This window comes from Ursus arctos, unplaced genomic scaffold (genome assembly GCF_023065955.2).
Source record: "Ursus arctos isolate Adak ecotype North America unplaced genomic scaffold, UrsArc2.0 scaffold_9, whole genome shotgun sequence".
Lineage (NCBI taxonomy): Eukaryota > Metazoa > Chordata > Mammalia > Carnivora > Ursidae > Ursus > Ursus arctos.
Window position 1 is genome coordinate 52,738,926 of NW_026623111.1, and position 12,930 is coordinate 52,751,855.

Here is a 12,930-nt window from a genome sequence, read left to right on the forward strand (position 1 = left end):
CATGATCTCGGGGTCTTGGATGGAGCCCTGCACCAGGCTCCCTGCTCACTGGGGAGTCTATTTCTCCCTCTCCCTCTGCCCCACACCCTAGTGGTACTTCTCTGCCTCTCTGTCTCAAAAAAATATATAAAACCTTTAAAAAATATAAATAAATAAAATGACATTAAAAATCACTTTCACTTAACATGGTAATTACCTAGTTAGATACTTTAAAAATAAGTAGCACATGTCTATACATGATTCTCTTCTAGTTCATGAATAATTTTTCAGATAAAAATACATGGTTTATAAATGATTCTATAAAGAACACCTATGAAGCAATGGTGCTATGAGATTCAAGACAGTATTTATTAAAGCAGTTTAGAAAGCACTAGATATTAAACAAATACAAAGGAGTCATCATCATCATCACCACCTATAACAATTTAACATTTGATTTATGAGAGAAATTTTCCCTCTGCTTCTTCCTTTGTACTTGACAACAGTCACACGTTTTTCATTCACAGGATGTTAAGCTGCTTTTCACCCTTCTGAAACATTCTCCAAAGCATGACATAAAGCTACAGATTCCAGACACAAATGCACGTGTGTTACAGGGGTGTCTCCATGCAGAACGTGCAAAATGCTGTAGAAAAAATTACAAATCCCCCTCTTAACTCAGTTATTTTACTGCAACCCTTGGGTGGGAGTCATATAGGGCAAACAGTTAATTCTAATTATGTCTAATTAGAATTTTGGGCAAGCAAATGTCCACTTACCTATACATACTGTGCTGATATAATTTAGGCTGTTGGTGTTAATAAGATAAAGGAAACTTCTGCACTTCTTTTGTCCTGGTCAGTGGTTCTCAGGTAAATGTGCTAACCACAATGATACTTGGGATTTTAAGGGTTGGGTGCAATAGCAGAAAGCAATTAAAAGGAAACTCGTTTAACAAGTGTTGATGACATCTGTGGATTTGTGGTTTAAAGGAAGAAATGAAAATTCCCTTTGAGTCGAATACTTAGAAAAAGAATAGACCTAACTTGGATTGGTTGCCTGAGAGGTCCACCCAGGAAATACCACCCCAGATTGGTGAATCAGTGTTCTGACTCAGATCCCGTCCAGCTCTTTCACGGAGCAGAAGTCCTCCTCAGTGAAACCAGCTGTATCCACCAGAGCACTCTCTGACAAATGACTTAAATATACATTATTTTTTTTATATGAAAATTCTGCTACAGCATTACTCATTTGAAATGTGCTTAGTCTGAAAATTCTCACTGGGACTGTATACATACTTTTGTAAAAATAGATTTACACTATATGTAAATAATTGAATTTAAATAAAAAAATGAAAAATACATTTGCATTTTTGAAAAAAAATAGATATGCCACCATGCCCAGAAAAAAAAAAAAAAAGGAAATGGATTTACAGGTAGAAATAGGTTTTAGTGAAAGAAATATCAGTTCTATTTTGCTAATTGTTTATAGGAAATGGAACAAATTAATCTAGTCAAGAGGTGTTTTAGTAAATGAATATGGATTAAGTTTTTGGGTGACATCAAATTCTTATAAAAACAAAAAATCAGGAGGTCACTAAGATATTTTGGATACAAATATCTAGACTTTTGGCAGCATCTCATATCTTTAACCACCTATTCACTCCATTCATTCATTTAATAAATGCTTGTTGTAAACTTCCTGAGATTTACATATTGTTCCTAGTAGTGGAAATACAACAAGGAATATAATAAAGTCCCTGTCTTCATGGAGCTTACACTTTAATGAGAAAAACAGGCAAACACTGAAGAAAATAGTAAGTGCAAATTTAATATGAGATATGTCATAAAGAAAATGAAGCAAAGTAATCGGGTAGAGAGTGGTGTGTGTGTTGGGAGGGCAGAGGGTGGCTCTCTTTAGGGTGGTCAGGAAAGGCCTCTCAGAGGAGGAGGCTACTGAACAGAGAACAGGATTATAGTATTAATTAGCATGACTCATCTTCCTAAAGCACATATTCATGACATTTCTTTATATAAAATCTTCAAAACTTTCAATTGCTCTCAGAATAAAATATGAACTCCTCTGGTTGATATTCAAGGCTCTTTAGAATAGCATCTCTTTTTATTTATGTTGTTCCATGGTAGTTTGGTGAAACAAAGGTCATGATATATCTGAGCCTCAGCTTTCTAATAGGTAAAAATGCAGTCTGATGGTGTCATACTTGTAAGGTGTTATATCAGCTAAGGCCATGTATACCAAGTGCATGGCACAATATCCAGGACATTGTATTATCTTAACGATGACTTTATCTAAAGTATGACTTTAGTTGAGCCATTTCTCACAGTTCCATTCCTTAAATGGCAAGTGTTTTCCTACATCCATGCTTTTATTCAGGATGTTTGATACTCTCAGGATTGTCATTTCTACCCTTTCAATGTTTATTCATGCTTCATGGTCCAACTTAATTGCCACTTCCTTGATGAAGCTTTCCCTATAAAGCATTATTCTATTTGACCTCTTATTTTCTGGTTTCTAATATTTACTGTCATTCATACTTTTAAAAATTATAAATTTAGTAATTTTAGATTTAATCATCTGCTATGTTGTATTGATTTCTATTTAAATATGTCCCATGGTTGGTAAGATTTGGTAAGCATGTGGGGAAATGGGTTCCCATATGTCGATGGTAGAACTTAGAATTGAGGCAGAAACTTTAGAGGGAGCGTCTGTTTAATTTTATACCTATGTCCCCTGTAATCAACAGTTTCACTTCTAGGTAACGAGCTGGATTTCTATCCTGGCATAGGTAATCAAACAGGAATATATGAGAATGTTTATTACAATGTTTTCAATTGCAAAAAAAATGGAAACAAATTATTAATCAGTAGAGGAATGGTTAAGTAAACTATGGCATATCAATATTCTGGACTATTAGTCAGGTATTAAATGAGGTTATAGTAAATATGGTAGATTGACTTACTCATGCTTCATTCTAAGGTTCCTTTTTCTCCTGCAGATATTGGAAAACTAAAAATGACATCTCCCTGACTCCTTTACAGTTAGAACTCTGGCTGCAGTTTAGGTTCTGCCAGCTAGATGCACTCTGGAAAATAATATGGAGGTTCCTCAAGACGTTAAAAATAGAGCTACCCTATGACCCAGCAACTGCATTACTGGGTATTTACCTCAAAGATACAGATGTAGTGAGAAAAGGGGCACCTGCACCCCAATGTTCATAGCAGCAATGTTCACAATAGCCAAATTGTGGGAAAAGCTGAGATGTCCTTCAGGAGTTGAATGGATAAAGAAGATGTGGTTTATATATACAACGGAATATTACTCAGCCATCAGAAAAGATGACTACCCACCATTGACATTGACATGGATGGAACTAGAGGGTATTATGCTAGGTGAAGTAAGTCAATCAGAGAAAGACGATTACATGGTTTCACTCATATGTGGAACATAAAGAATAGTGTAGAGGATGATAGGGGAAGGGAGGGAAAACTGAAGGGGAAGAAATCAGAGAGGGAGACAAACCATATGAGACTCTTGACTCCAGGAAACAAATTGAGGGTTGCTGGAGGGGAGGAGGGAGTGGGAGGATGGGGTAACTGGGTGATGAGCATTAAGGAGGGCCCGTGTTGTGATGAGCACTGGGTGTTATATGCAACGAATGAATCATTGAACCTTATATCAAAAAGTAATGATGCAGAAAAAAAAAAAAAGAAACAGAAGGGAGAAACATATCAGATGACTTCTAAGGCAGAAATGAGGCCACTTGTGGATTTTTGCTGTTAAAAGTTCATGGATATATGATGTTTCCTCTAGCAGCATTTCACTGTCCATTCTGCAGCTTTCTGGGAGCCAAGAAACAATTTTAGAGTAGGCAGAAACCAGACCAGCTTGTGGGTGTCAGGAGGCTGTTGTGATGTCATCAGTGCTTGTGTTTCTTGTCTTACCTTTCCTTCCTTCCTTCCTTCCTTCCTTCCTTCCTTCCTTCCTTCCTTCCTTCCTTCCTTCCTTCCTTCCTCTAATTAATGAGTTCGATGAGTTGGTATAAGGCAAACACCCATGTATCTGCCATCTCTGTTAAGAAACAGAATTTTGTCTGCCACGCCAAAATCTCCCCCAATACCCTATCACAGGCTTAACCTCTCACCCTCCCCCAAAAGTAACCTCTATCCTGACTTCTTTCTTTTTTTTTAAATTGAAGTTTAATTAACATACAGTGTTATATTACTTTCAAGTGTACAGTATAGTGATTAAACGATTCTACACATTACTCAGAGCTCATCAAGAGAAGTGTACTCTTGATTCCCTTTATCTATTTCACCCTTTCCCCACCCACCTCCCCTCTTGCAACCACCAGGTTATTGTCCTTATTTAGAGTCTTTCTTTGTCTGTGTGTCTTTTATTTGTTTGTTTTATTTCTTAAATTCCACATGAGTGAAATTGTATGGTATTTGTCTTTCTCTGACTGACTTATTTCACTTAGTATAATACTGTCTAGCTCCATCTGTTGTTGCAAATAACAAGATCTCATTCTTTTTTGTGACAGTAGTATTCCATTATATCTTTTTTATCATATCTTCTTCTTTATCCATTCATCGATGGATAGACACTTGGGTTGCTTCCATATCTTTGTTGTTGTAAATAATGCTGCAATAAACACAGGGGTTCATATATCTTTTTTTTAATTAGTGTTTTTGTATTCTTTGGGTAAATACCCAGTAGCGGTATTACTGGATCATATGATAATTCTATTTTTAAATTTTTTAACTTCCATACTGTTTTGCACAATAGATGCACCAATTTGCATTCCCACCAGCAGTGCATCAGAGTGCCTTTTTCTCCACATCTTCACCAACACTTGTTATTTCTTATGGTTTTGATTCTAGCCATTCTGACAGGTGTAAGGTAATCTTTCATTGTGGTTTTGATTTACATTTCTCTAACGATTAGTAAGTTGAGCATCTTTTCATATGTCTGTTGGTAATCTGTCTGTCTTTCTTGGGAAAATGTCTATTAGGTTCTCTGCCCATTTTTAAATTGGATCTTTTGTTTTTTTTGGTGTTGAGTTGTATAAGTTCTTTATATATTTTGAATATTAACCCCTTACCAGATATATCATTTGCAAATATCTGCTCCCATTCAGTGGTTGCCTTTTTGTTTTGCTGATGGTTTCCTTTGCTTTGCAAAAGACCCTGAATAGCCAAAGCAATCTTGAGAAAGAAGAACAAAGCTGAAGGTATCACAATCCCAGATTTCAAGATATACTGCAAAGCTGTGGCAATCAAGACGATATGGTACTGGCACAAAAGTGACACATAGTTAAATGGAACAGAATAGAGAGCCCGGAAATAAAACCATGATTATATGGTCAATTAATCTACAACAAAGGAGGCAAAAATACACAATGGGGAAAAGACAGTCTCTTCAACAAATGGTGCTGGGAAAATTGGATGGCTATAATGCAAACGAAAGAATGAAACTGGACCACTTTGCTACACCATAAACAAAACTAAAGTCAAAATGGATATAGACCTAAATGTGGGACCTGAAATGTTAAAACTCTTAGAAGAAAACAGGCAGTAATTTTTTTGACATGAGCCATAGAAATATTTTTCTAGATATGCCTCTTCAGGCAAAGAACACAAAAGCAAAATTAAACTGAGACCACAACAAAATCAAAGGCTTTTGCACAGCAAAAGATATCATCAACAAAACAAAAAATTGCTGGTGCTTTCTGATCTCTGGATCTTACCTATCAAATTCAGAAATGCCAGTTACAGTCCCTTCCCCTGACATCAGTTCTTTCGTATTCTGTGAATTATCCTTGAGGCTTAGCCTAGAGCCTTTATCCCCAGCTGTTTTGACAATTTCTGAAGTTTGCAGTTTTCTGCTTCAAACTCTTTTTGTTCAAACTCCTGCTCTGACCCCTGACTGATACAATTGTAGATCAATATAGAAAGATTTCAAGAAATACTGACCGAAAATATGAAATGCAGAATGAAAATTCAATATGATATCATTAATACTTAAAAGAAACAGTAAATAATACTTCACATTTTAAGTGGGTGGTAATAGATCTACTTAAATCCATGTGTTTATTTATGAAATGTTAAATAAATATATGAAAAGATCTGGAAAAATTCGCAAATCAATTATTACTCCTGAGGAGAAGGATAGAGACCAGAACTGAAAATAGCAATCAAAGAAATTTTAGCTTGATCTATAACGGGTTTATTTTTTTCACAAGGATAATGTGTTAATACATTGCTTATATAATTAATTTTTTTTCAAATGTACTTGTTGAAGGGAAATAAAAGTTTGTCCTTGATGCGATCTGGGTAGAGGAAAAAGGTGGAATTGGCAATAAAATACAACTTCTCAGGGAGTCAGGGCCAAGTTAATATGGGCTAAAAATAAATTTATTTGTTGGCTTTGTAGGACTTTCCAGGATGAGATGATAGCTTGATGACAATAAGCCCCAAATCCATGAGAACATAGGGGATAAAAGTCTCACAAAGGTGTGAGCTAGTTTTTTAAGAATGGAAGGAGTTTACTGGGAAAAAAAAAAAAAAAGTCAGAGAAAGACATTCTAGGCAAGGAGTACATCATTTGGAAAAGTCCAGGATAGCATGTTTCAGAAATCCCCAGTAACAGTGCGATTGGAGAACAAATGAAATTCAAGGGCACAATGGGAAATAAACAGAGATGTCTCCCACAGCCAGGTCCCAATAGTGCTTTTCAGCATCATTCCTTTGGACACAATGATTACCTCCACTGAACCAACCACAGGTCAAGGAACACGGAGATGGAGAAGAGCCTTGGGAAGTTCATGGTCTAGTAAGATATTCAGATGCATAAATAGAAGTTTTACAACTTGTGGGAAGTGTAATGGCCAGGTGTATGCCTGGGACAATCTGCAACATCAGTGTGGGGATGTCAGGAAAAGCTTCCTGGTGAGAGGTAACACCTGAGCTGTGCTTTGACTAAGGAATAGGAAGAGTGAATCAAGATTTTTATGGAGTTGCAAGTCATAATAAAGAGTTTAGGTTTTATTCTCTGAGACTCTCTTGAGACCAGGGTGGAGTAGGATGTTAAGCAGGGGAGAGAGGTGCTCTTAGACTAATTCTCCCTGATTACTAAGACTTTGTCCCTGCTCTGATTGTGGCTTGGTTTGATTCCTCCTAATTCTCTTTCATCAAATGACTTGGGAGGAAAAGTGGGAACAATCTCTCATTACCCTGGCTAGTAATTCCTGCCTTGCTGAATGACTTTTTTGGAGATAAATGTGACTTTAAAAGCATAAACATAGGTTTATAAAACCAGAAATGGCTAATAATTGTATTCTCACATAATACGTACTCCTATGTTTAGTGAAAATAAAGGTTTTTTACACAACCATGAGTGTCAACTATGACAAATTTTAAATGAAGACAATTAAATTTTTTTGAAGAAACTACATAAGAAAGCATGATAGGATTATTTTCTTTTCATAATTAAATATAATAACTGTAGAGAACACAATGTATTATAATAATATATTATTGTCTTTTCTGGAATCCTTTAATTAGTCACTATAAACTGCAAATCTGAAATGTCCTTTACACATCACTATGAAATGTTTCAAAAATAGCTTCTTCTGGAGCTTTCTCTTGAATTAAAATTATGTAAAATGAAAGCCAGTATCAAACCATATTCACCTCAGTCATGAGCAGGCAGTACTTACGGCACTCAACAAAACTGGTGCAATGGCCAAAAAACTAGGTTGTAATGTCAAGGAAGAGAAATTGTACTTCAGTTGCACTATTTGGTGACAATTTCTTTTAAAAGCATAAATGAAGAATAGTTACATTCAGTGGTGTGCTGGTAAGTATTTAACAACCAGGTCTCAGGACCAGGGGTTCGGAGCTAATGTGTAATACTGGTCAGTTTCTATGGTGTAAATACCAATACCATGGCCAATTTAAAACTACCCACATTGCATCACCAAACATTCATTTGGGAAAGGGTGAGAAGTAGTACTCTATTATATTTATTTTTGCCACACAGATACAATAGATATAAATAACCTCAAGACCCAGAGTACTAATACAATGTAAAAGAACTAGGACATGATGAGTTTTGGGTATTTAGTACTCTTAATTTTTGACTGCGATGTGTTTCACAGATGGCTAACATATTAGTTCCTGAAATTTTAACATTAAACTCGCACATTGGTGTAGGCTAGTTTCAGCATGCGACTGCTGCACTTTTAAATATTAAAATGTGCAAAGATTTCAGAAGTTTGAATATTTGAAAGGACTCATAAGATTCCATGGGGAATACCTACATAAAGTTACATAATATACTCCATAGGGAATACTTACATAAAATAAGCAAAGGATCCTGTGTAGAGAGAGCTCAGGCAAGCACGGGGAGACCAAGAGATATACAGGTGCAAGATCCCACTGTCCTTATCACATATATACATATTTTGTCTCCATATTGAACCACTGAAATCTGTTAACTTCAAGATCCAGGAGGATCTTGGATCAGGAAACAAACTGGCCCAGAATTTGCACAGAAAGTTTCTGATTTTAAACCTCATATAAACCTCACATAAATCCTTTCACCTTATGATAGCCAAGAGTCAAAGCCACATATCCAGGCATTTCCAAAGATAAAGATAGACCTTTCCCAGTCCAGTTGTAAATTCTACACAAAATCCAATAATTAACATTGCAAAGGATAGTATTTCAAATATCTCTTACTCTGGATGACTCCAGAACCTTTTTTTTAGATGTAGAAGACTAAGGAAATATGAAGAAATCTGTTTTGAGATGCTAATATAAATTGCTTATTAGAATGTCAAGTAGAAATTTTAGAGACATGAAATTAGAGATCCAAGGAGAAGTCAGAACTAAAGTTAATACACTCAGGGGTTAGTTAGCAAGTAGTTAGTATTACAAGTACTGGACTGGATAGGATAATCTTGAGCATGAGTGTATAGAGAAGAGGAGAGATCTGAGGACTGAGTCCTGGGGCACACCAACATTCAAAGTTGGGGAAGAGGTAGAGGATCTAGCAGCAGAGACTGAGAAGGAATAGCTGATGACACAGAAAAATTACAAAGGAGTATTATTTTTTTTTTCTGGAATCCAAGCAAAGAAAGTGTTTCATAAATCAGACAGAGAAAGACAAATGCCATATGATTTCACTTATGTGGAATCTAAGAAACAAAACAAACAAAAAAACAGAAACAGACTCATAAATACAGAAAACAAACTGGTGTTTGCCAGAGGGGAGGAGGGTGAGAGGACAAGAAAATAGTTAAAGAGAATTAAGGGGTACAAACTTCCATTTATAGAATAAATGTCATGGAAATGAAAGGTACAGCATAGGGAATATAGTCAATAATATTGTAATAACTTTTTTCCTTTTATTTGTTTTATTTTATTATGTATGTTAGTTACCATACTGTACATCAGTAGTGTTCCATGATTCATTGTTTGCATATGACACCCAGTGCTCTATGCAGTATGTGCCCTCCTTAATACCCATCACTGGCCTAACCCATCCCCCCACCCCTCTTCCCTCTGAAATCCTCAGTTTGTCCCAGAGTCCATAGTCTCTCATGGTTCGTCTACCCCTCTGATTCCCGCCTTCATTTTTCCCTTCCTTCTCCTAATGTCCTCCATGCTATTCCTTACATTCCACATATAAGTAAAATCATATGATAATTGTCTTTCTCTGCTTGACTTATTTCACTTAGCATAATCCCCTCCAGTTCCAACCATGTTGATGCAGATGGTGAGTATTCATCCTTTCTGATGCCTGAGTAATATTCCATTGTATATATGGACCACATCTTCCTTATCCATTCGTCTGTTGAAGGTCATTTTGGCTCCTTACACAGTTTGGCTATTGTGGACATTGCTGCTATGAACATTGGGGTGCAGGTGCCCCTTCTTTTCACTACATCTGTATCTTTGGGGTAAATACCCAGTAGTGCAATTGCTGGGTCATAAGGTAGCTCAATTTTTAACTTTTTGAGGAACCTCCATACTGTTTTCCAAAGTGGCTGTACCAGCTTGCATTCCCACTAACAGTGTAAGAGGGATCCCCTTTCTCCACATCCTCTCCAACATTTGTTGTTTCCTGCCTTGTCCATTTTTGCCATTCTAACTGGTGGAAGGTGGTATCTCAATGTGGTTTTGATTTGAATTTCCCTGATAGCTAATGATTTTGAGCATTTTTTCATGTGTCTGTTATGCAGTAACTTTTTATATGGTGACAGGTGGTAACTTACTGTGGTAAACATTTCATAATATATTTATTATATAAGTGTGTGTGTGTATATATATGTGTGTGTATATATATATAAAATCTCATATAAAACTGTCAAATCAATATGTTATACACCTGAAACTAATATAAAATTGTATGTCAAGTATACTTCAAAAAAAAAAAACAAGGGAAAAAGAAAGTGTTTTAATAGGGCATGATCAATAGTACTAAATGTTATTGATAGGTTAAATAAGAAGAGGATTGAGAATTAAGCCTCGGAGCTGGCAACATGGAATGTACTGATGACCTTGAGAAATGTGGTTTTAAAGCAGTGTCTGAGTCAATATCTTGACTGGAGTGAATTTGAGAAAATGGAAGGAAAAGAGGTGAAACAACACTTTCAACCATATTTGCAGATAAACATGGCAGGAAGGAGATGTAGTGTTTAAAAAAAAAAAAAAAACCTGGTGAATAGAGAAAGGGGCAAGAGCAGTGGGGGCATATGCCATGGTTGACCATAGTATTTAAACTCAGTAAGGAGAACATAAAGATATTTGTGAGTTTTCAAGAAAAATTCCAGTCAATGGAATAGAATTTCCAGTAGGCTTTGGACCATTAGGACTATATCTAAGACTAAATAAAAAAATATAATTAAAATAATTCTCTATACTTTGCATCACTTTACCTTCTCTTTCCTGGCACACTTTTCAGTGAAAGCATTCCTCAAATGCATCAATATGAAAGTCTGTTTTGCTAAACAAAATGCTGGCTTATGAGTTAAAAGATCAAATTTTCATCTGCTGATAGGTTGGAGATATTTCTATTATAAATACAATCCTTGGGGCACCTGGGTGCCTCAGTCAGTTAAGCATCTGACTCTTGGTTTCAGCTCAGGTCATGATCTCTTGGGTTGTAGGATTGAGCCCCAAATCTGGGCTCCACACTCAATGGGGAGTCTGCCTGACATTCTCTCCCCCTCTCTCTGCCCCTCACCCCACTCATACCCGATCAGACACTCTTTCTTCTCTCTCAAATAAAGAAATAAATCTTAAAATTAATAAATAAACAAATAGCAAATAAATAAATAAATAAATAAATACAATCCTCGAACAAGGAAGTCATTCTTAATAGTTCTTCATTAAGGCCAAAGCTAGTTGGTTAATTTGAGGCTGGATAAAAGATAAAAACCCTAACACTACCCCATCAGTGCTAGGGTTATCACTCATTCAGTTCCAAATGATTTTCCCTCAGGCAGACTGACTAAGATCTGTGGTCTATGGACTGAATGTTTGTGCCTCCTCAAAACTTGTATGTTGAAACTCTAATCCCCGATATTAGGGACTTTAGAGATGGAGCCTTACAAGATACCAGATCTGTTGGCACCTTAATCTTGGACTTCCTAACCCCAGAAGTATAAGAAATAAATGCATGTTGTTTAAGCCACTAAGACTATGGTAATTTGTTAGCATCCTAAGCTAAGACACCATGCTCATAAGGCTGGGGAGGAAAGAAATAAGTTCACAGATATCTGGCTTCTGAATTAAGTATCTACAAGACAAAGAGACAGCCAGTAATACCTCTTATATCTCTTAGTAGTGGTATTATACCAAATAAGCCTATGCCCCTTTTTTTTCCTCTACTTTGAGTTGCCTTATAAAAGGATCCCTTCTGTTTTCCTAGATAAGTTCCTGACCCAAGGAAAAGGGTGAATATGCATTCATTTCTTGCCAGGACAAATGCAATAGCTTTCTAATCTGTCTTTATGCTTTTCATTAGGTATCTTCACTCCCAACTCCAGCCCATTCTCTTCATCAAAGTTAAAGCAATCTTCTCAAAGTGTGATGTTAGATCATCTCACTCATACCTCTGCTTAGAAAACTCAAGGCCCCCTCACTTCAGTTAAAATAAAATCCAACGTCTTTACAAAGTGCTATTTGACTTGATCCCCAACCACCTCTTCATATACTCCTTTCTACCATCTCTCACTTACCTGCCAGGTTTTAGTCGTTTTTGCCTTGTTTCCACCCACACATCCACCTCACTTATTTCTATCTCAAGGGCTTTACACTTGCTCTTTTCGGATTTCTCTTTCTACCGGGTGTTTCTGTATGTTTTGCCTCTTCATTATTTAGGTACAGTTCAAATTCTACTACTCTCTTGGAAAAGTTATTCAGACTGTCCAGTCTCAAGTTCCCCTCATCTGCCCCAGTATTTTCTATCATACTACTTTTTGTTTTTTTCATTACATTTATCACAACCCAGGATTCTCTTATTGATAAGTTTATTGCCCATCTTTGTCCACAAAATGCAGCATCTTTGAAAGAAGATACCGTGTCTATACCTGATAGTTCCTGGAACACTCTAGGTGCTCAATAAATACGTGTGATCTGCCTGAGAAAGGAGTGGGGAGAGAAAAAACACACCTGGCTATGGATTGTCTTGACATCATGCATATCACTCGAATCATACTTTATAATAAACAAAGAATGAAAGAGTAGCATCACAAACACTTGAAGAAAGGAGTATTTTTTTTCTAGTTTATTTTAGTTGCTTTTGAAAATTTTAGCTACTTTTTTATTTCAGGAAGTCACAAAAGGTAAATAATTTGCAGAGACTACAAAGTCAGCCCTCCATACATTTATTTGTACATACACTGTCAGGAGACCTTATTAC